Here is a 17,766-nt window from a genome sequence, read left to right as displayed (position 1 = left end):
TTCAGGGCAGGGCAGGGGGGCACAAACCACCAAAGTGTAGTGCCTGCTTCCCTTGGGCATGGCAGGGCCCTAAACAGAAGGAGGGAGACTGTGTGTTTAGAGAGACAAAGCTGGAGACACCATGTAAATATACACGCTCCTGATGGATCAAAGTGCTATTTACCATCCTTCACAGAGAGAAAAAAAAAATCACTGAGGCCCCCTGGCGGGTGTGCTAAAGCAAATACCCAAACGATGAACTATTCAAAAGAACACACTCTTGCTTTGATCACAGGATGAGGCTGGAAGCAGCATTTTACTGGTTACACTGCATCTTATCTACTCCTTTATTGATGCCAAACCACATTTCTTCTCTGTTAGAATTGAGGCCATTTTTTATTCCAGACAGCTTTTCTAAAAAAGTTTTTTTTTTTTCTTTTTCCTAACCAGGGCTCAGTTTGAGAAGAACACTTTCTGATATAAACTCTGAAAATAATGTCAGGCCTCTACAGTTGGTAACCCTATGCTTTCCCCCTGAAGCAATGCTGAGCATAGCAATTTGAGCAAATAGAAAACTCCTTCCCAGTAGTGTTAGGGATGTGATAAGTTATTCAGAGCAGTCTACCAAGACAACAAGAATAAAAAATTTTAGGTCAAACCTTGGCAGATATTCAATGTGGCCTTTGTAATTAAGTTTATTTTCTCAAGGCAATAATGGACACCATGAAGAGCTAATAAATTGGTGTGTATTCCTTTCTTTTGGATTATTGACAATTATTTAGAATGCCATTTTATGCAGAAGGCAGGGTAAGTGGGGCTATAAAAAAGCGATGGCCTTGCATTTGTAGTACAATTGATTTTTCAGAAGAAAGCTGAGCTATAAGGTGAGAGAACAGCACAAACAGCCACCAGTTGAAACTTCTGTCCCTACATGAATAAGTGATGAAAGAATATTGGTAAGTAATTCTATCAAGATGTCATTCCTGAAGCAGGCCGACTACGGTATCTTCAGTAGTTTTGATTCACAAGTAGGGAGGTGAATAAGTGAAAGAATCAAGCAAGTAACTTAGACTTCAAGTATTTACAAGAAGCACCAGCTAACACTTATATGGCATTCATAATGAGCTGGCCACTGTCTTAAGCACTTTACATATATCACCCCATTTAATCCTTCCTCACCAAAGGGAAGTACTATTATTGTCTTCACTTCAAAGAAAAGAACACTGATGAGGGCACCTGGGTGGCACAGTTGGGTAAGCATCCAACTCTTGATCTCAGCTCAGGTCATGATCTCATGCTTCGTGAGTTCAAGTCCCACCTGGGGCTCTGCACTGATGGTGTGGAGCCTGCATGGGATTCTGTCTCTCCTTCTCTCTGCCCCTCTGGTGTTTGTGCTCTCTCTCTCTCTCTCTCTCTCAAAATAAATAAATAAACTTAAAAAAGAAAAGAAAACTGAGGCACAAAGACATAAAGCAACATACCCCAAGTGATACTCTAGCGAGAAATTATGGAAGTCTTAAGACTTCCATAGAATTGAACTTAGGTAAAATCGCTAACAGCCACTGTTCGACCCACCAGGTTCTCTTTGCTCTGGCTTGGTTATCACTGATGTAGGTATTGGGAGGGAGCCTGGGTTTCTGAGAGACTGTGATGATTACAGGCCTCCTGCCAGCCGAGGTGGAACATCTCACAGGAGCACAAAAACACACCTTGGCTGTGTTAAGCCTGGGCAAACTTGAGGGTTGTCTGTTAGTGCAGTATGCTCCAGCCTACTCTGGCTGAATAGTGGTGATGCTGGCATTTGAACCCAAGCAGTTTATCTCCAAGGTCCATGCTCTATACCACTATGTTGCACTGCCTCCCACATATGAGGTACGGCCTGCACACTTAAAGAGCTTACTGTCCTTGAAAATGGGCACACACTGCAGCAGCAGCCAAATAAAAATGCTAAGTAGCATCTGATGGATCTAGAAAATGAAACCCAGCGCAAGCGAATGGGAAGTCAGAGAATGGGAAGATCAGTGTAGCCAGAGGTGTCGGTCTAAGCCCACTGGGTTGAAAGGGTAAGAAAGCCATTCTAATGAGCTCGAGTCAACTGGTGTGAGGTCATAAATCTCTTGGAATCTAAAGTAGGGAAATTAGAACAAGTGAGTCGCCTGTGAGCTACAAGTACACCTGGAAAGTCAGCAACTTCAGTAGTTTTCCCGGAGAATGCAGTTCCTCTCTTGTCTCTGCTTCTCTTAGCTTTTCTTCTGTTTCTCAGCTGTACTCTCCCCCCTCAGCCCAACGTGGCTGTCAGTCTCCCGGACAAGATCCATCTCTACCATCACTACAGAGGCTCTGTGTCACTTGGTTCAGGTTATTGACAGAATCTGCTTGGCTCAACCGGTTTCCCTTTGGCCCGACATAACCTCTGTTTCAATTACCTGCCAGGGAGAGGATCCCACGGTTCACGAGGCTAAGACAATCCCTTCAGCAGAAATGGGATGAGAGAACAAGTCCCAAGAAAAAGGTGTGTGATTAGCAATGAAGCCCAAAATGATTTAATCAAAGGGGAATCAGATTTAGATGAGCAAACAGGAATGTGGCCTGGGCCTTGCAGGAGGAAACATCAGCTTGTGTAAATACACCTGCTTGCTTGTAGGCAGTGAGGAAGCCCACAGTGACTAGAGAAAGAAAGCTCATGTTCAGCTCAGGGGTGAGAGGTTGGAAAGGTGAGATGAGTCATCAACAGATACTCATCAGTGACCTTCACCTTGACCTAAAGCTTATCTTACAAGTCTGCTCTTCCCTGTTTAGCAGCAGCTTTTCTGACAATCTGGGCTGTGATCTCCACCTTGTCGAAGAGTGTATATCTTTTCTCTAAACTATGCCATTTCTTTCATTTGAACATTTCTTTTTTTTTTAAGTTTTTTAATAATGTTTATTTTTGAGAGACAGAGAGTACAAGCTGAAGAGGGGCAGAGAGAGGGGGGACAGAGGAACTGAAGCAGGGTCTATGCTGACAGCAGAGAGCCCAATAACAGGGCTTAAACCCACAAACTGTGAGATCATGACCTAAGCCAAAGTCAGACACTTAACCAACTGAGACACCAAGGTGCCCCTTTTTGAACATTTCTTAACCTCTTTCACTGTTCTCCTATGTTTTATAGAAATTAATAAACATTTATTACATCCTTCACAAAACAGTAAGCCACCTTAAGGGAAGGGACTAAATTTCATACCTATTCCTAGCACCTAGCTCAGTCCCCTTCACCTAACGAAGTTTCATAAACGTGAGAGTAATTAAAAATAAATAAACCTTGTCTTATGAACAAAGAGCCAACTGACTTATGTGGCAACATCACAAAGATTTAAGTCTTTAAGACTTCTTTGCTTTTCAAAGAACCTCTAACATTTTAGAAAGAAAAGTTCTTAATTACCACCGTGACCCCCCCAGTGCTCTTCCTCTGTTCACTGACTAGTCTGGAGGTGCAAGGGGCCTCCCTCCATGCTCCTCAAAATTAGCAAGCCACTTTTCAAAATAATGGGCTAAGTTTTAGATATCTGAGTCAATTGCATAACACAATAATATCTATTACTAGATTATAATGGCTAGAAGTGCACAGATTTAGTAAAACAGAGACTTTTCAAGCCATGATCTGAATCTCTCAGCACTACCTGACCTTAGGCAAGTTGCTTGCCTTCTGGGAGTAAAATACCAGATATAATGATATTTACCTCACATATTTCCTATGAAGATTGTGTGAACAAACACATGTAAATTTCTTAGCTAGGAGCACATAGTAGGTGTTAAGAAATACTTGATCTCATCCTAGTTTCCTCTTTCCTTTGCTGAGAACTGCCTTTTGCTAAACTGGGTGATGTCACATAACCATGTGCCATATTGCTCTTTGGACAGAGGGACTACCTGCAATTTAGACTGCTGAATAGAACCCCCAGTGCTAAACTGTACAGCCACTCAGGCCTCAATGGCCTTTGATCTCTCCAGAGTGCTTCATCTTCTCTGGGCAGCGACTATGCGTCCTCATCACTCTGGAATAACAGAAGGTCAGAGCAGAGCCCCGCACCATTGCAAGTGACAGACTCTCCGAGGCACATTGCAATTTGGCTCATTCCCTGTTATGACAATGATGGTAACAAGAACTGAAAATGGCACAACACAAATCCATTCCTGAGACCAAAATTGTAATAAAAGTGGGAAATTTTACAGGAGCTGATATCCCCAGAACAGGCTTCTGATTGTAATTGTGTGGGTTTTTATTTTTTCTTTATTTCTTGTTTTTTATAATCTTGGGTTCAGATCTTGGTATTGACAGTCGGTGAAAATTGTTTGGGCAGTCAGGAAAACAATGATGTCGATCTAGTAAAAAGGTTGTAAAATTTGAATAGACCAAGGCAACAAATAAATGTTGAAGATAGTTCCCTTTGAAGAATTAATTTTCTTACATTATACTTTGACATAATAAGAAATTAGAACACACCAAGATCATGGTGAATAAAATTTGCATCTTGTAAGACAGTCTGTTAAAACAGTGGTTCTCAAATTGGAGCAATTTTGTACATACCCCCACCCCCAAGGGGACATTTGGCAATATTTAAAGATACTTTTCATTGTCACAATTGGGAGGTGTGTGTAACTGGCATCCAGTGGGTAGAGGGACAGAATGTGGATAAACATCCCACACTATACAGGCCAGGCCCCCACAACAAAGAATTACCCGACCTAAATTGTCAATAGTGATGAGGCTGAGAAACTTAATGTTAAAAGAACTCAAACTTCTGGCTTTGCTTAAGTCTAATACCATAACATTTCATTATTAAATACTTCCGCATCTCATTTTCTTGGGATTTAGTAAATGAATTTTTTTTTTAAAAAAAAAGGAAAACAGATAAAATAAAAACTGGTAAAATAGAAACTAAAAAAATAATATCAAATTTTTCAGAAATCAATATGAGCCATGTAAGTAAACACTGTACCAAGTCACCCTTCTCATTAGCATACTCCTTATTCCTAACACTTGTATTTCACTTTAAACAGCACATTCAATTTCAATGATTTCATCTGACCTTCACAAAAGCCCAAATATAAATATCTACAGTTTAAAAGGGACTAAGACTCAGAGAGAGTAAGTATTTGTCCAATGAAACATGGGTAATAAAAATACCCCGGGACAATGAGAAAAATGAATGTTGGGATCAGGAGCGCTGTGTTTCCTAATATCTCCCATTCAGCAGCCATGTGGCACTGTTTTAACCTGCAAAACCCTGGTTTCCCTGCCTAAACAACGGGAGTGGTGACAGCTAGCTCAGGGGGTCACCACAAGGATTGACCAACGGCATAGATTCCAAATAAAGGACCTCACCTGACGTGAAATAAGACACAGAGGGGGCAGAGTGCCAGGCCCCAAGCCAGATGTTCTGATTTCAAATCCAGTGCACTTTCCTCCATGCCATGAGGGAGGGCCCACCATGTGTTTATAACACCACAGGCATTGAAGTTGTTGATTTCAGTAGCATATGTGTATGGCTTGCCTAAGGAAAAAGAAAAAGAAAAAAAAGAAACATCTTAAAATCACTTAGAACTTTTTTTATTTTCAACTGTACTGTTCAAGATTGACAGGAGATTTCTTTCTCAGCCAGGATAAGATAAGCAGAAACTTTCCATTTTCCATGATTGAATACTGTGCGTTTTTGTGTGTGTTGGGGGTAGGGATGGGGAGAATGAACGCATCTCAAAACAGTCTAAGGCAAAAAGGGACTTAATCATCTTCAGTGAAATGAAGCGAACATGCTTTTATTTGTTCAGAGGAATTTCAGACCAAGAGAGTGTATTTTTCTCAAGCATTCAGCAAATCTTTGGGGGTCTGAATCAGAAAGAAGCAAAAATTAAAAACAAAAATTCACCCTATAATTCTACGTCTGGGAACTAATCTAAAGGAAAAATAATATATATATATATAATATATATATAATACATATGTACTATATTATAGACATAATTTTAACATCTAACACACAAACTGTAGTATCATTATTACAATTCTATAAATTATGTAATCTTTTATAAATATGAAAAACTGAAACCAAATGAAATATCCAGCAAAAGGAGAATGGTTAAGCAGTCATTAAAAATTATGTTAAAGGACAATTATAACAACACAATTAATGTCTGCTAAAAATAGTGGTTAAAAAAAAGCAGAAACAAAATTGTAGATACAAAATAAACTCAATTTTGTTTTTTGGAAAGCCTAAGCAAACAGATAGGAAACAGTCTAAAATGTTATAGTGATAGGATTATAAATAATTTTTCATCTTTCTTATTTTCTGTTTTCCAGCTTTATAAAATAAGTATACATTCATGTTACAATAAAAAGAACAATAAATATAAAAACAAAGATTGCTTGAAAAAAAGGAGTTGAAATAATATACAGAATTTTATGTGGGGAATTTGCTATTGCAAATAAAATAGTTCAGTAAGGCAGGGGTAAGAATAACTTGATTGTTACACCATTGCAAAGCCCTTAAGACCAAATTCCTCTCAGCCCATCAATTTCACATTGATTTCATCTTGACATGTAACATGCCCCTCAGTTCTACAATAAAAGAAGCCATGAAATATCAATGGTGACTTCTAGAAGACACATATACACATGTTGATTGAAGATTAATTTCTCAGCAGGGTGCCTCATCATCAATATCTTGCCTTTTGTGTGACACGGGTCAGGTGACCTTAATGATTAATAAAGGAAACTGTTTTGAGCTGGCTCTGGGTTTCCAGAAAATATGAGTTATTTTGAACTAAAGGCATAGAGGATGCTCTGGTTTGGCCATACATTTTATTACAGAGCATCACAATCCAAGTAAGAGATTATCTGAATGATCTGAAATGCTATTGAAAGCTACCATACGTATAAACTTGCTGATAGATGATTCTAAATATGGGAAAATCTTCCTGTTGACCTGAACTATGTCCCGTGATATATCTTCCCCCCCACCCCGCTTTTCCTTTTCCTTTTCATACATAATTTTCCAGCAAAACTTTCAATAGTACATGACCTTTGGTGGAGATGGATTAAAGAGAACATTTAATCAAATGATCCTGATGATTTCATCAAATGGGCTAAATCGGGTAGGCATTTAAATAGCTGAGTTGAAAGTTCAGTTTAATAGGAAGTATAGATTCATAGCAACAGAAACATGAGGACAGAATAGATTTAATAGCCAACTTTTCATCAACTTAATGAAAGCAATTAATTGGTCCAAAATACCTAATCCCTACCATGTTTGTGTAAAAATCTACTTTGGGCATTCACAACTACCTCACTTTCTTCCCCACCCAGAAAGGTCATTTCTATAATATGTGAACTTGCCCTCCCCTAGTGCTACACAATTTTTTCAACCAAATATAGGTTTCTGTCCAAAGTTAAGTTAATGAGGTTCTCTCTTGACAGAAGGACAACTAGGAAAAAAGGCAATCAGTCAGTTGCTGCAAATGCCTTTAGAAATGAATGATGTGAGGGGCACCTGGCTGGCTCAGTTGGTGGGGCATGCAACTCTTGATTTGGGGGTTGTAAGTTTGAGCCCCACGATGGGTGTGGAAATTACTTAAAAGTAAAATTTAAAAAAAGAGAAATGAATGATGTGCATGTGGTCATCTTCTGTCAGGTGGATGAAAAGGCAGAAAAAGCTGAACTGAAGTAAATGTGGAGAGAAGAGAAATGTGTTAAAGTTTGATACAGCCCAAAATGCAGACCCCTCTTCTCTACCCAAGTTCTGATCCAATTAGGAGACTCAGGATATACGCCAACATCAAAATACCACCTTCATTTGTGAGCCATCTGGCGATCCCAGCTTTAGGTGTGACAGAGTTGCCTTCCTAGTTCATAATCCCAGATTAGGTAGGCCTGTACCACAGTTTTTCCCTGCAGGCATCTTCCAGGGTTTTTAAACATAATCAGATGAAGGCGCCAAGTAGAATGGATATCCTCTGTAAGCAAATAACCTCAAAACAAAGGAAAAGGCTGAGCCTAACATGTCCAATTTATTCTTCCAAATTCACCCATGAGGTAAATTACCCCTTCCCAAGGAGGAGTGAGTGAGAAGGTGGAGTGTAGCCAGGAGTCCAACACTAACAGGTCTTTCCACATGGGAACATGTGATAGTTGGACTAAGAGTATGGACTATATTCCAACTGGGCTGCTCTTAGATTCCATGAAATAACCTAGGATCCTTCTCATAAATTTCCCTTTGGCTTAGATTAATTTGAGTTGGTGTCTATTACTTACAATCAAAATCATCCAGAGACAACTGTTTGTCATTAGCATTCCACATTGGACTACTGAAGGACAATACCAGACCTAGCCTAGCATCAGGAGAGTTAGTTCTATTCTCTCCACATTTTCCCTTCACGTTAAAGGTAAGAAGGTAAGACCCATAGGGATAACATATATATGGCGCCCACAGCACTTGCTTTGGGCTTTAATGAGCTCCATTATTAGAGAAAGACAGAAGTAATTTGAGTCCCCAAAACTCTCTCACTTAGAGCCCATTAGTTGTGTTACACTGGACAGGAAAAGCAGCACAAAAGAGTTGATGATGCAGAGGCCCAGAGACAAGATCCTCAGGCATGAACAGGCTGCAAGGTGGAAGCACATCAAAGCTCTAATGAGGCCATGCAGGGGACCCTGTGATGTGCCACACATGCCCCGTAAGGACTGAGGCATGTATTCCTCAGCTACCAGTAGTACTAGTAACTGCTAGCTTACAACTTGGTCCCTTTCCCGGGGTTCTCCCTTACTGAAAGGGAGCTGTTTCCCCCAAAGTATGCCCCTGCTTCAAGAGGCCAGTGGGACAGCCAACATCCAATGACTGTTGGGGAAGGGGTATAGGGACCTGGCTCTCTTTCCTCAATTCCAAATATTTCTAAAGAGCGATCCCAGGTTCAGAGCTCCCCCTGAGATATGCTGAGGCCCCTTTTGTGACTATTTCACAGTTCAACCTCTCCCTTTGCCTAATCTTACTTCCCTCACTCCCTTCCAGATTTATTCCTAAAACCACTCCCCATTCAATTTCCTGAATGCAAATCTCTACCTCAGAGTCTGTTTCCTCAGGGATTCAATTTGTGACAGTCCAGATGTTCAGAAATAAATAGTATCTAGGACATTATAGACTGACAGAACTTTCTGTGGTGGTGAAAATGTTTCATAGCTGTGCTGTCCAATATGGTAGCTACTAACCACACATGGCTATTGAGCAATTAAAGTATGTCTGGTGCTACTGACACAATAAACTTATAATTTGATTTAACTAACTTAAATTTAAACATATACTTCTGGTTTGTGGCCACCATACTGGACAACACCAATCCTGAGTATTAGGGTAAAAATAGAAATTTTGTGTCATGCCATGATCATACAAAAAGCCTGTGGAAAAGAAGTCAAACATGGTGGCAAAGGATAAGTAGGTACTGAGTGCAAAGGAGGACAGAGGTCCAGGTTTTGAAGACAGATAACAACAAGCATAATAGTAACTACTGAATACTTAGGCTAGTTAATATTATCCCCATTACTCAGATAAGAAAAAGGTGGCTCAGAACTTGTGCAAGGTCATACATGAAGTGAGTAGGAAAGTTAGAATTTAAAAATTACTCTAAAGGGGCACCTGGATGGCTCAGTCAGTTGACCATGAAACTCTTGATTTCAACTCAGGTCATGATCCCAGGGTCGTGGGATCAAGCCCCACATCAGGCTTAATGCTGGGCATGGAATTTGCTCAAGATTCTCTCTCTACCCCTTCCCCGCTAGTGCTCACATGTTCTCTCTCTCTCTCTCAAAAAATGAAAAATAAATATAAAAAAGACTCTAAAGCTTATGCTCTTTTTGAAGTGTTCAAAAAGCAGCAAACCCAGTCCATAAGTGAGCAGCAAATATCTCCACATATTCTTAAGCCTTAATCCTTCTTATCTTATTTATGATTCTTAATGTGCCTAACTATGTAAGAGAAATTATGTAGGAGGAACTGCAAGACATCCAGTGAGTCCTAGCTACCATCTGTTGAATATCTAACATGTGCTGGATGCCTGAAACTGATACTGAGATGAATAGGAATTAAGCCATGATTGTAACTGGTGGTAAGTATAGCTAGAATTGTGTCCTTCCTGTTGACTGTCCATACTACAGAGCCCTGAGGCACAGTAACTGCTCAAAGGTACCACGGGCAAGTGCAAACACGGCTAAGGCTGTGGTTGTAAATCCCCACATTCCCTCTCCTTCTAGAGAACCACCTGCCCCCTGTGCACAGGAGTGACCTCTGAGAAGGGAGGAGGCAAGTTCACAGAAGCAGTTCCAGGGCACACCAGTCACATATTCTATGTGAATGGCACACCCCGACACTGTAAGAGTGGCCCCGCATGAACCTCTCTTTGTGCACAACTTTTCTAGGACCCACTCTGATTCCTGGTTGGCTTTTAATGATTGATTGATTGAGTGATTGATTGATTGATTGAAGAATGGGGTAGAGAGGACTCCTGGGCCTATCACAGCAAATTAGCAGCACAGAAGATGTAATCAAAATAGAGATGTCCTTTAAGCTTGGAGCTAACCAAAAAGAGAACGTGAAAGTCAGAGATTTTAACTGCTGTACTCCTCCCAGTGAAAGCTTCATCCCTTAGCCTCAGGGCCCTGAGCTCCCATGCAGGTAATTTTGGGCCACCTCTACAGATAGCAGTCTGGATCCTTAAGGAGCTCACAGCCATCTAAAGAAGACACAGCAATAAATTATTGCTCTTCAGTGATAACTTCTATGGGAAAGGAATATACAGATGCCAGTGGGGAGCATGAGGAGGGACTATTCAGAGCTTCCAGGGTGCCTTCTGTTATAGCTGTTTTCAGCAAGGTAAGAACCAGACAGGATAGCCATTGAATAATAGCTTAGTTTACATACACAACCCAAGGTATGTTTGTGAGACACTCCTGGCAGTCAACCCCAGTGCAGAGAGTCAGTGCTTTTCTAAAAGGGACCAGCTCTGTCAATGACTTTTTTGTTCTGGCCCAGCTTAAGCTATCTATCAGCCAAAGAAGGAAAAACATGAGATTTATGTTTCAGGTTTTCATGCCATAGCCAAATGCACGATAGAGGTTTACAATTTCCTTTCTTCCAACAGATTAAGCATATGCACAAAAGTATGGTCAAAAAGGTTCAGCAAACCTCTTTCAAGTCATTAATTATGACCCCGGACAATTTCAAAGTTGACCTCAGAGCACCTAAGGTCAGTAATAAATTTTCCAAATAACCTTCTTCATCCACAATCCATGAGGCAAGACATGCGGACTCCAAAGGGCAGAGATGGTTCCATTCATCGTTGTATTATCAGTACCTAGCATGCTAGATAGCCAGCAGATGCTCACCATGTATTAGTCTTCCTTCTCCATACAGTAGTTCAGAACTTTCAATACACATTTGTAGAGTGTCTGTGTGCCCAGCATCATTCTAAAGACTGAGGGGAAAAAGATAAGACAGGCTGGTCCTTTGCTCTCCACTGGCTTACAGAGGACACTGAATACATGTTCTTTGGATTGAATTGTTGACTGAGTGGTTCACCAGGATCAGGCTCAGAACCACACACAAAATCTGAAAAAGCCTCCAATCAACTGAATCCAAAAAACTGATCTGAGATATAACCAAAGGATATTGGCTTGAATTTCTCCAGCACAGTTGTGAGCACTGTCTTAATAGACCCCTGTTGATTTATTTCTTCCTATACCCACTCCACCCTGGCTTTTTCTGAGCAATAAAGCCCAGGATGAAGTCTTCTGTCCATGGCCATAGGATATGTGGAAACACACAGATCTACATAGGGCTTGAACTGATGTCCCTCATTAGCATCATGCTTTCACCAGCTGGGCACACCTACCTCAGATGTGCCCAAATGGATGTGCTGTCATGTGGACACAGCTTTATTGTATGTTCTTCAATATAACATAGAAAATTGTTCTTCCAAGTTGTAGGCAAACAGCTCTGAAATGGACAACTTAACTTCTGCATTTTGTGACTTTGTGAGTGTATCTCTAGATTAACATTATGGAGTTTATAGAGGTCTCCTTTTTTTTTTTTTTTCTCCCTGGGCACTCTGGTCTATAAATCATGCTATTTATATTTGTTTGCCCCTAATTGTCCAATGAAAACTGTCCTTGTCACTGGAAAATAAGGATGAGTGGTCATACAGTGGCAGAACACGGGCAATCACAAATAGTCAGGAAAACAAAAACTAGCAACAAGATGAATGTACTGGAAGCAAGCGTAACAAAAAGAGGGGGCAGTGAGCACGGACCATTGCTTCAGCCACACAGCCAGTGCCTCTGTGCATAAATGCTCAGCAGGCTTCAGAGGGAGAGCTGGAAATAAGTTTACACCGGAGGCAAAACAGACTGTCAAGTCAACTTGAGGCCAGCAGAAGAACAGGTGAGAGGAGGATGGACATGATTGGCAGGGTCTACTTGGCATTGGCTGCATCACATCCCAGCCTGTCTAACCTCCTCAAGGAACAAGGTCTCTTGACCTTAAGCCAGTGTGGAAGGCTTTTCTGGCTTGCTTCTCCCCTGTGCCTCCTGTGTCCTAGACTAAAGGAAGGGATTGTATATAAAACAGATGGGCTGAAACCTAGGGCTCAGGAATACATGTGACACACAACACCAGTGGTTCCTGTTCTCCTGTCAGTAGTTCACCTAAAAGAGAGTTCCCCAAACAGCCCCCAAAACTGCAGCTGCCAAAATTTAACTTGTTTTGAAGCTCAAGCAACTTTGATGTTTTCTTAACACAGTCAGGCGCTTCATTAAAGCACTATGGAGTATACCAGCTATGTTTTCCCTGGGGTGAGCTGGATGAGATCCAAGCTAGAATACCAGACACACACAGGCAAAATTATACAGGCACGGAGGTAAACCTCATTATCTTCCCAAGACACACTTTTACCTGCTTTAGTTAATTGTTGTATTTGTGCAGAGAGGGGAGTCCCTTCATCAAAGAAAGATTTTTGAGAGACGTGTGGTGGTCTAGAGTCTATGGGAACCTGTCCAATCATAGGCTTACAAACTGGAGGCCCAAGCACAACAGCTAGCTGGGAACAGTACTTCCTCCAACGTAGGGGAAGGCGATGAAGCAAATTCCAGGTCAATTCAGAGAAACCCTTTGTTCCCACCCAATAGGTCCCACAAAAGTGATTTCTTTTAAAACTGTAACGTGTCCTATTGGTATCAGGATTATTTTGAACTTAAGTTTGTTTAAAACCAAGGGACAGCACTTGGGGGTGGAGGGGTAGAAGAAATGTTTTGAATTCACTGACATGCTCCCAAGACTTTAAGCAGTATAGTATTTATATTCAGAGTTGAGTTCCTTCAAAACTACATGATTTCATGCAATAATCCCTGGTTCCTTTATTCATTCATTCTTTCTTTCAACAGTATTTATTTTCAATATGTCAATCATTGTGCAATAGGAATATGGCAATAAATAAGACAAAGTATGATTCCTCTCTTTTTATAACTACCCCATTAAATATGTAATAAAGTGTGGCTTTTTAAATGAAAGAGTATGGGCAGGAAGCAACACACACACATGGATCACAAGCCTAACCTATTTACGATTGTGGAATGTGACAGCATTGCCAAAAAGGTGCACCACCAGGACACCCTGGGTTATGCTGGGGTAACTAACAACCCAAAGTCTCAGGGACTTAAAGTTCCTTGCTAACCCTAGATGTCCATGGTAGTCTACCAGGGACCTCTGATGATCATGGTTACTCAGGAACCCCGGCTGAGAGAACAGCCATCAACTCCAGTGGTACCAAATGCTAAGCCAGAGAGACAGATAACTCTAAGGGTCTGTCACACATATCACCCTGCTCAATTCTCTTTGGCCAAGACTAATCATGTGCCCCATTCAACTAGGAAGTGCAATCATCCCCGGTGCTCAGTAATGACTTGGACAAAAAGTAATGACTCTGGGCCATGAAGATGGAAGGGAGGTCAGGGGCCTAAGGAAAAGAATTCCAGCCATATACCAAGGTGATAACATGTGTGAAAGCCTTATAATTCTTCTTCCCTGGAGGGCACTTCTCTTCTCTAGACCCAATTAATTATATGCCTGCCTCCAGACTAGACTACAAACTCCCAAATCCATACTTGCTAGCGCAGTGCCTGACGCAAAGTAAATGTGCAGTATGTATGCGGAAATAAGGAAAATAAGATTGCCTTCTGGATTGGATATAATAGATCAGATCAAGATTATGAAAAGTTCATTGCAGAGCCATAACCACCTCTGGACCAAAATAGATACTTGCTTGGAGACTTTGCTGACCTGCCTCCATTCCATTACCACTCAGAAGGAACTGACCCCTTCTTCCTTCGTACCCCAAATACAAACTTTATAGTAATTTTAAGGACCTGCAACACCTTTTTACTTGCAGAGGTTTGTCTCTTTCATCCTACTAGATGTTGAGGCCTGGATCCCATCTTATTTGCCTGTGTAGCTATGTGTAGACCAGTGCCTGTCATGTGGTAGGTGTTCAATAAACATCTATTGGGTGATTGAATGAATCTGAATTAAAAGGTATCAATAGAAGGCTGGTTGGATAGCTATAGAAGTGTGGGGAAATCAGGTTAGTTAGATACTGTTCGAAGAGGGGGTCAATAGACTGAAACAAACACCCATTTCAGTGACAGGTATGTCTCCCAGGGAGAGATGGGTGCTGCAAGTTATTGTAGCCTAGTTTGAGTTGGATTTAACTCACACGAGTGACTTCCTCTACTCTAATGCCATGTTGACACATGACATTCAAGACAGAACAGAATGTGCTATCCGCTTACATGTACATTCTGGTCTCTCCAAAACACCGTTTTCTTTCCTCTTCCTCTCTGCCTAGACCCTGCACTTCTGCCAGAAGCCAGTCCAAGATAACCACAATAGCATCCACCTTGCATTTGTATCACATTTGAACTTCATAGATGACTCCAGGTCTCTTATTTCACCATCCAGAAAGGCAACTTTTGTGGCATCCAGCCATAAATCATGATTTGTTGTCATTATCAATCAGAGGAAGAGAAAAAACAGTGTGTTGTTTTTCACCTCCCCTTCAGGTTTGATTTTGCAGAGGAGCCGAGATGCTGTTCAGCCTCCTCTCTCTCTCCCAGCTCTACTGGCCTTAGCAACTGCCTGAAACAGCAGGGCTCCAGGCAAATATTCAGGCTTGTAACCACAGAAATCCAAACGGAATGTCAATTTTCATGCATTCGAGGTAAACCAGGCTGCTCTAATTCTCAGGAATTGTATGTTCTGCCAGGAGACCTGCCCCCACGGCGACAAAAGCAGCCTGTTACTGTCACCACAGTTGCTCAAGGAAGGGCTTGTGAGCTGCAATTTTTCACACCATTAATGCATTGCTTACACCAAGGAGCACAGCTAGCAATCCTGGGATTGCATTAGAGGCTTTGGTGAGAAGCCTGGAGATGGCACTGTCGAGGAAGTGATAGGTGATCACTGGGACTCTACCAGCTAATTCTGTGGGGAGCCACCACTATTTATGTGTTTACAAGACCTATGCTTCTGATTGTAATGGGGCCCTTGACAAATGGAGGGATTTTTGCATTGCTGCACTTTAGTGGGACTAGCAGGATGCCAGCATCAGTTTTCAGTGCCTTTCCTGATGACCCATGCATAATAGCTTCCTGTGCATTGGTCTCAAGTATCCATGATTCATCTTAAAACAGATACTTGCAAGTTTCTAAAAATGCTAGTCATTACAGAACTCTATACATCCTAAATTTCTAACGTGAGACTTATGGTATTGTTAACGGTTAAGAGCATTTCCTTTCCAGGTGTACTGCCCATATTCAAATCCCCGTTACTTCACTTTCTAACTCTAAGACTTCAGATAAGTTACCTTCTAAAAGTCCCAGATTCCTTATCTTTAAAAGAGGGATAATAAGAGCAATTACTTATGGTGAAGAATAAATGAGAAAATGAATGTACAGAGCCAGACATAGGAAATTATAACTATTATTTACTTGTCTTTTTTTTTAAACTCATGTTAGGGTTTCACAACATGATAGAAGGATTAATTAATAGGTAGAAATTACAGGAAGGTGTTTCTTACCAGTATCAAGCAATGCCCTGGAAAAAAGGACATGCCTTCAATAAATACTCGTTGAGGACTTACTATTGTAAGAGCCACTAGGCTCCAGGTAGATAAGATGTCTGTTGCTAGATGTGTTTAGGTACAGGATGGGCCTGGTGAAAGCAGAAGCCAGCAGAGTGTGTCTTCCACCCCAGCAAAGCTAAGGCAGCCTAGGGTGACTCTGGGGTAAGGAGAGTTTCAATGGGATTTCTAGACTGAATAATCAACCTGCACCCACTTGCATCAACCCAAAGTTGTGTGGGGGCCGCTTCATTCTGATAGGTGTCTACATTAATAAAGAAGGAAGACAGAAGGGGGTGGGGAGAACAGCAGGGAAATTACATAATTGCCCATTCCAAATTGCTTGAAAGTCTTACCTGAAGAAACACCCATCATAACTCGGGTTTCTGGGTTCCGTTTAAGAAAATGCTGGGACAATTCAACTGCTTTGCTCCCAGGCACTCTCAGAATGTTTTCTGATCGTTGCTGTTATTATTTTACTGAAAAGTGTTAATCACTGCTGTAGGCTCTTCAAAATCACAATATGAAAGGGAAAATCATTGCCTCACTGCCTGGAGCTTCCTTTTCCATGTATATCGGCACCTGAAAGGAGAGGTGGGTACAGAAGGGGGTGGGTAGACAGGGGCACAGCGTAAATACACAGGTCATAGTCGGACATGGGGAAACGTTTCAAGCAGGCCAAACCCTTTCCAGCTGACAAGCTCTCTGTGCCCTCCCTGAGGACACAGAGAACCTGCTCAGAACACAGAGAACACAGAGAATGAGCAGCTGCTAGGCTGAGGAGGTGACAAGGCAGGCTGACAGCCGCAGCAGACCATGCGGTTCGTGGGTGAGAACGTACCGAGGGAAGAAAACTGGCAAAGGAAGGAGAGACTGAAAAAGGCCCACAAGTTACATTCTGAGAAGGCAGCCCACCCCAACAAGCATAGACAATATGCTCCCAGATGCCTCCTTTGTGTAATTCATCAGCCGCTGTGGTTCTCAAACTTGCATACGCATGTGAACCACCTAGAGATCTTGTAAAAATGCAGATCCTCACTCAGTGGGTCTGGGGTAGAGCCCACGATTCTGCATTTCTAGCAAGATCTCATGTGATGCTGACACTCATGATCTATAGACCAACACTTTAAGTAGCAACGTACTAGATCAGGGTTGGCAACCTCGACCCGTAGGCTGAACACGGCCAGTTGCCTGTCTTCATAAATGATGTGTGACTGGAATACGGTCAAGCCCAATCGTTTACGTATTGTCTACAGCTGCTTTCCACTACTCAGCAGGGCTGAGTAGCTGCAGTAGAGACCTTCTGGCCCATAAAGCCTAAAAAATATTTATCATCTGGCCCCTTGCAGGACAATGTCTGTCGTAGGCAGAACTTAGTACTCAAACTAAGAGAAAAAGATGAAACGGTGTTGTCACAGGCTGAAGGAGCTTGTATTATGAATTTCATCAAATAAGAGGAAAGTTCCTGCTTTGGCAACAAAAGAATGATAATTTGTTTAGAGACTGAAAGGAGATCCATAGTCTGTCTGTAAATGAATTGAAGGAGAAAACATTCCAGAACTCCATGGTTCTAGAAGAGAGACCTGGGGGTCTCT

At 41.5% G+C, this 17,766-nt stretch overlaps 1 long non-coding RNA gene across 1 annotated transcript; it reads right to left on the bottom strand.

Annotated features, from left to right (window-relative positions):
• Positions 1 to 5,113: 5,113 nt before the first annotated feature.
• Positions 5,114 to 16,822, bottom strand: LOC132663827 (uncharacterized). Its single transcript, XR_009603291.2, has 3 exons — positions 16,528 to 16,822; positions 11,388 to 11,476; positions 5,114 to 5,514 (listed from the first exon to the last, which is right to left on the bottom strand). It is a non-coding gene; the product is annotated as an uncharacterized LOC132663827 (long non-coding RNA).
• Between the last annotated feature and the right edge of the window lie 944 nt (positions 16,823 to 17,766).

This window comes from Panthera onca, chromosome D4 (assembly GCF_046562875.1).
Source record: "Panthera onca isolate mPanOnc1 chromosome D4, mPanOnc1 haplotype 2, whole genome shotgun sequence".
Classification (NCBI taxonomy): domain Eukaryota; kingdom Metazoa; phylum Chordata; class Mammalia; order Carnivora; family Felidae; genus Panthera; species Panthera onca.
This window is presented reverse-complemented; position numbering and strand designations above follow the sequence as displayed.